Source organism: Lactuca virosa, chromosome 3 (genome assembly GCF_052849685.1).
Source record: "Lactuca virosa cultivar CGN04683 chromosome 3, Lactuca_virosa_CGN04683_v6, whole genome shotgun sequence".
Lineage (NCBI taxonomy): Eukaryota > Viridiplantae > Streptophyta > Magnoliopsida > Asterales > Asteraceae > Lactuca > Lactuca virosa.
This window is the reverse complement of record NC_136428.1, coordinates 23,765,295-23,775,964: the sequence shown is the minus strand read 5'-3', so window position 1 is coordinate 23,775,964 and position 10,670 is coordinate 23,765,295. Positions and strand designations below refer to the sequence as shown.

Genomic DNA, 10,670 nt, shown 5'->3' with positions numbered 1-10,670 from the left:
AAATCAATTCTTACTTTGATATGTATGTGTTTTCTTTGAACAAATGTTTGCACTTATTGATCACATACATCATTCCAGTACCTTTCTATTACAGTCAATCCTTAACAGTAACTGACATGATAGGCAAAAGAAACCAACTGATAAACATAGCAAAATATGCTTTATGAAAACATACACATGAACATGGATGTTTAAAAATCCATTCTTGGATCCGATACCACCAGTCACCAACAAAAAATTCAGAGAAACTTTTAAAAATCTATACCTAATAGAAGCTTAACAGTGAGAAGACGGTCTGATTCACCTGTCATTCAATGAAATGATTCAAACACAAGCCCTAATTTTAAAAGATGATAGTTGGGGTCCAACAAGAAAAAATAGAATAAAAGACTCAACTTGTAATTTTTTAAGTAATAGCACCAAAGCAGCTTCTGATTAACCAGCCATAAAAGCAAGCAATTGGATCAGTCTTCCTTCCTTCTAAAAGAACATCCTTCAGTGAGTCTTGCATGACCACCAGTCGGATGGCACAACACCGTCTGACAGTTTCCGCACACCACCACCGTTTGAGAGTGGCTGAATATGGTTGTTATGTTGAAACAACCCTGGAACTTGACATCCATGAAGAAAGAGTTCGGAGATTGAACAAGTCGTTTGAGCTTATGCTTCCTCTTCTCCAACTCAGCCGGGGGATTAAGTAGATCAACATTGTTTGGCAAAACCATCTTGTTTCGAGATGTATGTGAATCAAGAAGTCTTGGATATCAAAGAATAGAGCTGCGCAACAAAAACCTAAAAGAAAAAAAGAGAGTCAATTAGAATCCAAGCATGAAGTGTTAATTTGAAGCATGATATGAATAAATAAATCAATACCTTTAGCCTTCAATTCAACTGGACAAAATATGTAGCCAATGGGGAAAGTCGGTGACATGAGGAGGTGGCAGCAAAGGGATATGTACAGGTGGCGAGCAGCTTCATCCAACATTGTTGTAATCATTGTCTAAGGAGGAAAAGTAGACGTCTAGACTGAAGGGCAAATATTTCCAATTAAATAGAAATAGGGTATTAATAATTGGGAATGGGAAATATAAAGCTAACAGTCGATGTGGGGAGAAAGAAGATGATGGCGTCAAGAAGCAAGATTAGGGCAAAGAAGGATATGAAGGGAAGGAGAAGATGCGGGGTTTCAAATTTTTGGGGATTTCCTTTCCATCTAAACACTACACGAAAAGATGCTCTGCTGCAATGGTTGATTTTAACCTAGATACAGTAAGAAATTAGAACACGTCAAAGGAGTAGGGGGTTGATTTTTTCATTGCCAAAAACCTAAGTGTTATGAGAGGGATTATGAGAGGTGAAAGATTAGTCTGGTTTTTAGGGTAATGAATAAGGTTGTGGTTTGTTGGTAGCGGCGGGGGAGAAGAAGATAGCTCCGACGAAGGTCAGTGGTTGTGTCTAGGGTTAGAGAGAGAGAGAGAGAGAGAGGAGGGAGAGAATGGATCTGTGCGATTTTACGAGAGATAAGGCGATCCAGAGGAGAGAATGCAGAAGCGGGGTATTCAAATTTTTAGAATTTTAGAGATCCCTCTTTAAAAATGCACGTTTAGTTAAAAAAAAAATATAAAGCGACATTTGTAGATGACACACACTTAAAATAAGCGTCTTCCAGGTTTTAATTTTGTTTTGTTTGACACTAATTTTAGGGCATGCACAAATGCGTGTCCTCTATCCTTCAAATTTTGGAAAATTGACATTAATTTTTAGGGCACGCACAAATGAGCGTCCTCTATCAGCGTGTGTCATTATTTGCGCGTCATAAAAGGCTGTTTTTCTAGTAGTGGGTGGATGACTTTCATGTATTGTATAATAACAATTGAGTAATAGTAAAGAAAGCAAACACAACCATCATATATATAATTGAAAAAGTTACATCATTGTAACTATTACATGTTTCAAAAGTCAATTACAATATGATGTCAAAATGATTTGTTTGATGCCTTAGCGTCCCATCCTCAAAAGTTGGTGGTTACATGTTTTACTGATTCCCTGAGCATACAAGTTGTTTGAAAAAGTGTCAACAATTAAGTTGGCAAGTTCATAAGAATTTTTATGAAAAATAGTAAGCCTTTCCGTGAAAAGATATCGTTTTTGTTTCCAGAAAATCCGATATTTTCTAATAAATGAGATGTAAGTCGTTCACTCATAAAATGATGATGATTATTCCAGAAAATCCAATATTTTCTATAGCAATGAGTTGTAGTCTTAATTGTTCCAAGACCGAAATGTACCAGTGTTTTCCATACTTAAGGTAGTAATATGTAGTTTTATTCATGTATAAAACCGTTTGAAGAAATGTGTTTTCGTGTAAAATGTACGTATAGTCGTTTCCCCATGTGAGTTTTTAAATCCGTGCTTTTATGACGCAGTGCCTGCCTAATCGTTCTTCAGGCACCTAGATATTTATGACATTTGTCACCCAAACCTTCCGGTCTGGCTGTAGCTAACAACCAGGGTGTGGGATCATTAGTCTCGTATAGATCTATACACAAGTATCACGCTCTCGTATCGGAGATTCCGGTTATAGATACAGGACGTTCGTGTATACCTCAGTTAGGTACGATGAAGACAATGTCTAACAAATTTATTCAACGAGTGTATGTGTTTTTTGAAATGAAAACGTTTGTAAATGAAATTATCCCCTATTTCCAGGATAATATCGAAAATGCCATAAAACAATCATATATGCACTTTATATAATTTTACCCATTGCTCAACGGGTTACAAAGGGGGTAAAGTTTCGTAACTATATTTATAAAGTTTTAATGAAATGAATGTTTTGTACTCAAAATATATATAGTTATATATATATTTATAAAGAAATAATGAAAATGTATTTTTGTAACCGTTTTTCGTATCTTTACGTTTTTGTCAAAACGTAGTATATAAAAATATACGAGGTTGGTAGTAAAGTCCTTTCGCGTATTTAACACTTTTCGTAAAAATGGTAAAATAACGTATTTAAATGTTTGCGTTTTAACGTAAATATTCTTGTGTGTTACTTGTATCCCCCCCCCCCCCTAAAACATAGGAAAAGTCTTGAAAAATGTAGGGGTATGAACTCACCTTATGTATGGTTTCGGTTTGATAACAAGGTGACGGTGAAGATCTTTAAGTTACGAACACTTGAAAATGGTTGAATCCTAAGAGTTTTTAATACATAAGAATGTGTGAATAAAAAGGAACTAGTATTAAAGAATGTGAAACACTAGGTTATATATTAAAATACTTACCAAATACTAAGGAACAATGTTGATCAATGGCTTCGTGGAAAATATTGATGAAGAACTTGGAAGGTTTGGAAAATAGAGAGAAAACTCAATATGGGAGAGTTTGAATTTGTGACGTGTGATAACTGTGAATGACTATTCTTGTGGTATCTAATTTGTGCATTATAAATAAGGGTATTAAGAGATAATGAGTTGACAGTGAGTTGAGGTTTACCTTGGTATGTGCACTTATCACCTTGGGAAAGCAATTTCAACCAATCAAGTGGCAACATATCATGATATTTAAGGGGATTTCGGTCCTAAAGAGAGTGATTTTGGTCCTAGCATGACTGACATCCCTTATACACACTCACAAAATGATGATTTCGGTTTTGGTGGTCCATAGGTTAGTGATTCCGGCCTTAACTTTATCCAAAGAAAGGATTTCAGTCCAAGTGGTCCAAGGCATTGAGATTTCGGTCCTAGCATAATGTTTTGGTCCCCACAAAACCGAAGACCCAATGTTTCTAGATTCCTAAAACCGAAATCACTATGGTGAGGTGTAATTCATGCTTTTTGATTTACTTCTTTGACTTGTGTTGACTTGTATTAACTTATTTCAACATGGTTTTCAATATATACATATATATTGTAATGCCCCGATTCCCAGGTATTGTTTAAATAAGAATTTAATTGGTTTCAAGGCCTACTCACCGAGTTGGTTGCCCTACTCGTCGAGTAGCAACGGGCTTGGTATGCGTGTTTAGTGACCTACTCGCCGAGTCCATGAAGGGACTCGACGAGTAGGAGCTGGCAAAGGAAACCCTAAACCTTGGGGTTTTGCACCCTATTTAAGGAAACATAAGCCTCCTTTGGCCTCTTTGCAATCCTTTGAGAGCTCAGAAAACCCTAATTCTTGTGGTGTTCCATTTTTGTGTTTGTAAAGCTTTTGAGAGGAGATCTTTTGAGAAGAGGAGCTTGGGGAACAAAAGGCTAGGAGCAAGGAAGTGTGGGAAATCAGAAATCTACCTCAGATAGCATCATTTGGAGGTATCAAGCCGTCACCTTTTCTCCCTTTTCTTTCTAGACCTCTTTTGGTTGTGATCTAGGGTTTTTATGGTTTAGTTGAGATGGTAATGTGGTATATGAGCTAGATCTGAAGTTGTAACTTCAGATCTGTACCCTTCTTGAGTACTAGAGTCATAAAGCTCCGAATTTGGTCATGTATGAAGCCTCTTTGAGTATGAAACTCCCATTGAGAGCTTGGATTTGACATTAAGAGCCTTTATAGTTATGCATGCACGTAAAGTTTGCAACTTTACGTGAAAAGCATGCCTTAGAAGCTTGGATCTGTAGTTTGGAGCCGCTGCATGGCTCAAATAAGTCTGTATGGCAAAAAGGACTGAAGGGACTCGGCGAGTCATATGAAGATAGGCATGAACTCGGCGAGTTGGAAGAACAACTCAGCGAGTCCGATGAAGATCGTCGTAGACTCGATGAGTGGATGAACAACTCGGCGAGTCGGTTGAGGTTGCCCCAATTTATGTATGCATGTGTAACCGTCGAGTTACAAGAAGGAAACTCGACGAGTGGTCTTAGGGTCTCGATCATAAACCAAAGGAACTCGACGAGTCACTCAGATGACGCGGCGAGTGGGTTAGTACTTCAAGGAACTCGGCGAGTAGCCGAGGGTACTCGGCGAGTCAAGGTCAACATGGACTGTTGACCTTGACTGATGACTTTGACTTTGACCAGGGTTTGATTAGTTGGCTTTTGGGGTACCTTGAAAGGTTGGGAACTTATGGGTATGATTATGCTATGGTAATATGTGGTGGAGTTTGTGGCAGTGATCCGAGGATTGAAGTTTATCTACCGAGTCGACATCTGCAAGGTGAGTTATCCTCACTATATCGATAGGGTCTAAGGCACCAAGGCCGGCCCTTTAGTTGTTATTGTTATGGTATGCTACATGTGGATATGATCTGGTAGATCGGAATCAGGATAGACAGGATGTTATGCTCTTATGATCCATAGGGATTGATATGTTAGTGACCTGCTAGGTCAGTGCTCTAGTTATGAGAGATTGCTATGTTTGGTGATCAGTGAGATATATATGTTTGATATTGTATATACCAGTATATGTTAGTTATGCGCACATGGTTATTTGCTTGTTTCTTGGGTTGAGGCGGTCCTGCTTTGTGCTGAAGGCCAACACACCCTATGAGCGGTCTGGGGAGACTGTGGGCCCACGTGGCGGTCCAGTTATACCGAAGGCTCGGGACAGATTCAGATAGACTGTAGGCCCTGTAGGGCGGTCCAGTCAGGCCGATGGCCCAGTATGCATGTTGATTGATTGATTATTACGGATATGGTATTATCAGGGTGGTATTGGTATTTTGGGGGTAGCTCACTAAGCCATCGGGCTTACAGTTTCAGTTTATTGTTTTAGGTACTTCAGGAGTTCATGGCAAGGCGAAGGCGTGACCGTACCGCTCCTCATCCTTATGATCTGGCTTTTAGGACACTCTGATTGAATAATGAATTGAAAACATTTTTGTAAACAATACTATTGAGTTTTATTTATGCTTGAAAAGTTTAAATTTGGCGTAAATATTTTGGATGTTACATATATAACTTATATAGGCATGGTTTTCAATTATATATATATATATATATATATATATATATATATATATATATATATATATATATATATTAACATGTATAAACATGTCCTCATGGCTAATGGTGATTTAAGGTAGCAAGGTTACAATGTGGTTTTCACTTATACATGGTACATCTTTTGACTTGGTTTGGCTCTAAGTTTGCCAGTTGTCACATCATCCCCCCGTTAGAGGGAATTTCGTCCCGAAATTTGGAATTTGAGTGGGATTTCAAGTGTTGGGGAAAAGATGTGGGTACTTCTGTTTCATTTGATCTTCTCATTGCCATGTGAATTCAGGTCCTCGTTTGGCGTTCCAGCGGACTTTTACTATTGGTATACGACTTTGCTTTGCTCTCTTGATTTCCCTTTCCAAGATTTCCACTGGCTCTTCGATGAATTTGAGACTCTCATTTACCTCAATTTCATCGAGTGGGATTACGAGAGTTTCGTCGGACAAATATTTCTTTAGATTGGACACGTGGAAGGTGGGGTGTACGTTACTAAGTTCTTGTGGTAGTCAGAGTTTGTAAGCTACCGGGTCGATTCTAGCAACGATTTTGAAAGGCCCGGTGTAACTTGGATTTAGTTTTCCACGCTTTCCAAAGAGTATCATTCCCTTCCAGGGTGAGACCTTCAACAGAACGCGGTCACCCACTTGGAATTCCAAGGGTTTGCGTCTTTTATCTGCATAGCTCTTTTGCCGGTCCCTAGACGATTTCAGCCATTCACGGATTTGAACGATCTTCTCTGTTGTCATCCTTATGATCTCGGGGCTGGTGAGAGTGCTGTAAGGAACTTTCCCCTTTGCTAGTTGCGTGTCACCCACTTCAGCCCATCACAGAGGTGATCTGCACTTGCAGCCATAGAAGGCTTCGAGTGGAGCACCTCCGATGCTAATGTGATAGTTATTGTTGTATGAGAACTCGACGAGTGGTAAATGGGTATCCCAAGGTCAGGTGTGCCCAGAACCTGCTAAGGCTTGGGGCAAAGGACTAGTGGAGATTGACGACAGGGTCGTACACTGATGATCAGCGAGCTGCTGTTACTTGGGAGCAGTTCCGGGATATGTTTCGCACCCGCTACGTTCCACGCGATGAGCGGGAGCGGCTTGCTCAGGAGTTTTTGACATTGAGACAGGATGGGGAGTCAGTGATGGAGATCACCCGTATGTTCACGGAGAGGGCTATGTTCTGCTCGGAGTTTGTGTCAGAGCAGTCTCAGATGACTCGTTATCTAAGTATGCTCAAGACTGATATTCGACAGTTTGTTGCTACGCAACGTTGTGAGACACTTTTGGATCTTCAGGAAGTCGCGAGGCGGTGCGAGTTGGAGATAGAGCTGCAGTTGAAGGAGCAGCGTCAGGTTCCAACACAGTCTCAGCCGGCACCTAAGCGGTCCAAGACCACTGATACTCGGACCGGGGGTCAGCAGAGCCGCACTTGTGGAAAGTGTGGCAAGGGTCATTCTGGGATTTGTCGAGCAGGAGGTGGTTGCCACAAATGTGGCAAGGAGGGGTACTATGTCAGGGACTGTCGCCAGTCCGCCCCTCCAGCAGATATGAGGATTTGTTATCATTGTCATCAGGTTGGTCACGTGAAGACCAACTGCCCGCAGCTTGCCGCCAAGCCGGCGCAGGGATCCGTACCGGCTACTTTAAGGATTGGGGATGGGAGGCCAGTCAAGGTGGAGCCTCCGAAGGCTCAGGGGCACGCCTTCCAGCTCACGGCCGAGGAGGCCAAGGCAGCACCGGATGTGGTTGCTGGTATGTTTCTATTTTCTGTTTCAGTTAATTTATCTAAGTTGTGCTTATCGTTGGTACCGGTGTTTAGGTACGTTTTTAGTAAACTCTTTGCCTGAATTGGTTTTATTTGACTCGGGGGCGAGTCGGTCGTTGTATCTCAGACTTTCAGTAGAGAGTACAGTGTGTCGGTAGATGAGCTTGAGTGTCCGTTGCGAGTTTCGATCGACAACGAGCACGAGATTTCTGCTTCTTCGGTTTACCGGGGGTGCGAGCTGGAGATTTTCAGGGTATCATTCCCGATAGATTTGATTCCTATTCCCATGGGGGAAGTATGTGTGATTGTAGGGATGGATTGGCTCAGCCGGTTTGGCGCCATGATTGACTGTGAGGGGAAGCGAGTAGTAGTTCGAACCCCAAGTGGGGGAGAACTGGTGGTATATGGTGAGGGCACTAGAGTAGGATCAGGGTTTTGTTCGGCCGCCAGGGCTCGGCAGTATATTCAGCACGGATGTGCAGGTTATTTAGCGTGTGTGGTGGACACGCGGGTCAGGGATCAGACTTCAGTTTCAGAGGTCCCGGTGGTTAGAGAGTTTGCTGACATGTTTCCAGAGGAGTTACCTGGAGTGCCTCCGGAGAGGCAGGTGGAGTTCAGGATTGATCTGGTGCCGGGTGCGGCCCCTATCGCTAAGGCGCCGTACTGACTGGCACCACCAGAGATGCAGGAGTTGTCATCTCAGTTGCAGGAGCTGTTGGGTAAGCAGTTTATTCGTCCGAGCAGTTCCCCATGGGGAGCACCGATCCACTTCGTCAGGAAGAAGGACGGTTCGCACAGGATGTGCATCGACTACAGGGAGTTGAACAAGCTAATGGTGAAGAACCGTTATCCACTTCCAAGGATAGATGATCTTTTCGATCAGCTGCAGGGTGCATCTTGGTTTTCCAAGATCGACTTGAGATCCGGGTATCACCAGGTCAGGGTGAGGGAGGAAGACGTGGAGAAGACCGCGTTTCGGACTCGTTATGGTCATTACGAATTCGTGGTGATGTCGTTTGGGCTCACCAACGTGCCGACAGTGTTCATGGATTTGATGAATCGTGTCTGCAGACCGATGCTCGATCGCTCGGTCATTGTGTTCATAGATAATATCTTGGTGTATTCCAAGACCCGAGAGCAGCACGAGGAGCACCTTAGAGAGCTGTTGGAGGTTCTGCGACGAGAACGGCTATATGCCAAGTTCTCGAAGTGTGAGTTTTGGTTACGAGAGGTCTAGTTTCTCGGACATCTTGTTAACCAGGAGGGGATTTTGGTCGACCCGGCCAAATTCGAGGCGGGTATGCAGTGGGAGATTCCGAAATCTCCCTCAGACATCAGGAGTTTCTTGGGATTTGCAGGGTACTACCGGAGATTTATTCGAGATTTTTCCAAGATTGCAGTACCCCTCACTCGTCTAACGAGGAAGGGGGTGGATTTCCGGTGGGGCCCTGAGCAGCAGGGGGCGTTTGAGACCCTCCGACGATGTTTATGTGAGGCGCCAGTGTTGACACTCCCCGAGGGAGTCAAGGATTTCATAGTATTTTGTGATGCGTCCATCACAGGTCTGGGGGCGGTCCTCATGCAGAGGGGACGGGTGATAGCCTATGCATCGCGGCAGCTGAAGCCGCATGAGACGAGATACCCTACGCACGATCTTGAGTTGGGAGCGGTGGTTTTTTCTCTCAAGATTTGGAGGCATTATCTGTACGGGGTCCGATGTACTATATACACGGATCACAAGAGTTTGAGGCACATCATGGATCAGCCGAACCTGAATATGAGGCAGCGCAGGTGGCTAGAGGTAGTCAAGGACTATGATTGTGAGATCCTTTACCATCCTGGTAAAGCGAATGTGGTTGCGGACGCTTTGAGCCGCAAGTCATCTGGGTCTTCTACCCCGGCAAGGTGTATGAGGATAGCGGTGGATTCCCCACTTGTGAGCTTGATAACGGATGCTCAGGTCTAGGGCATGAGACTAGAGAACTGGAAGATGGAGCTGATTAAGGGCGAGAACGCCCGGTTTGTTCAAGATAGCCGCAGATTATTGACCCGACACGGTCGGGTTTGGATTCCGATGACCGGAGGGGTCAGGCAGACAGTGATGGAGGAGGCTCATAAGTCTCATTCTTCTATACACCCGGGGGCCACCAAAATGTACCGGGATTTGAGTTTGAGCTACTGGTGGCCATGTATGAAGCGAGAAATCGATTGGTATGTTGAGAGGTGCCTGACCTGTAGAATGGTCAAGGCCGAGCATCAGAGGCCGCATGGTAAGCTGCAGCCTCTGGAGATTCCCATGTGGAAATGGGAACAGATCAAGATGGACTTCATTACGAAATTGCCGAGGATGGCAAAGGGGTTCGATACTATATGGGTCATCGTGGACCGATTGACCAAGAGTGCTCATTTCTTGGCAATACGGGAGAGTTCGTCGGCCGAGAAGCTGGCCGACATGTATGTCCGCGAGATCGTCGCTCGCCATGGGGTTCCGGTCTCCATTGTTTCCGACCGGGATGTTAGATTTACTTCCCGTTTTTGGCAGAAGTTCCATGAGGAACTGGGTACGCGGCTACATTTTAGTACAGCGTTCCATCCGCAGACCGATGGACAGAGTGAGCGAACCATTCAGACCCTCGAAGATATGTTGAGGGCGTGCATCATTGACTTCGGTGGGAGTTGGTATTTCCATCTACCGCTTGCAGAGCTCGCCTACAACAACAGCTATCATTCCAGTATTGGCGTCGCGCCTTTTGAGCTGTTGTATGGACGGAGATGTAGAACCCGGGTCTGTTGGGGTGAGGTTGGATATAGAGTGATGGGTCGGACGGAGGTAGTCTTGCAGACTACCGAAAAGATCCAGCAGATCAGACAGCGGCTGCAGACCGCTTAGAGTCGGCAAAAGAGTTACGCTGATAGACGCCGATCGGATTTAGAGTTTCAGGTTGGTGACATGGTACTTCTGAA

The 10,670-nt window shown here is 43.7% G+C and overlaps 1 pseudogene; it reads right to left on the bottom strand.

Moving 5' to 3' along the window:
- Window positions 1-363: 363 nt before the first annotated feature.
- On the bottom strand, window positions 364-800 carry LOC145162240 (small ribosomal subunit protein eS27y pseudogene; annotated as a pseudogene).
- Between the last annotated feature and the right edge of the window lie 9,870 nt (window positions 801-10,670).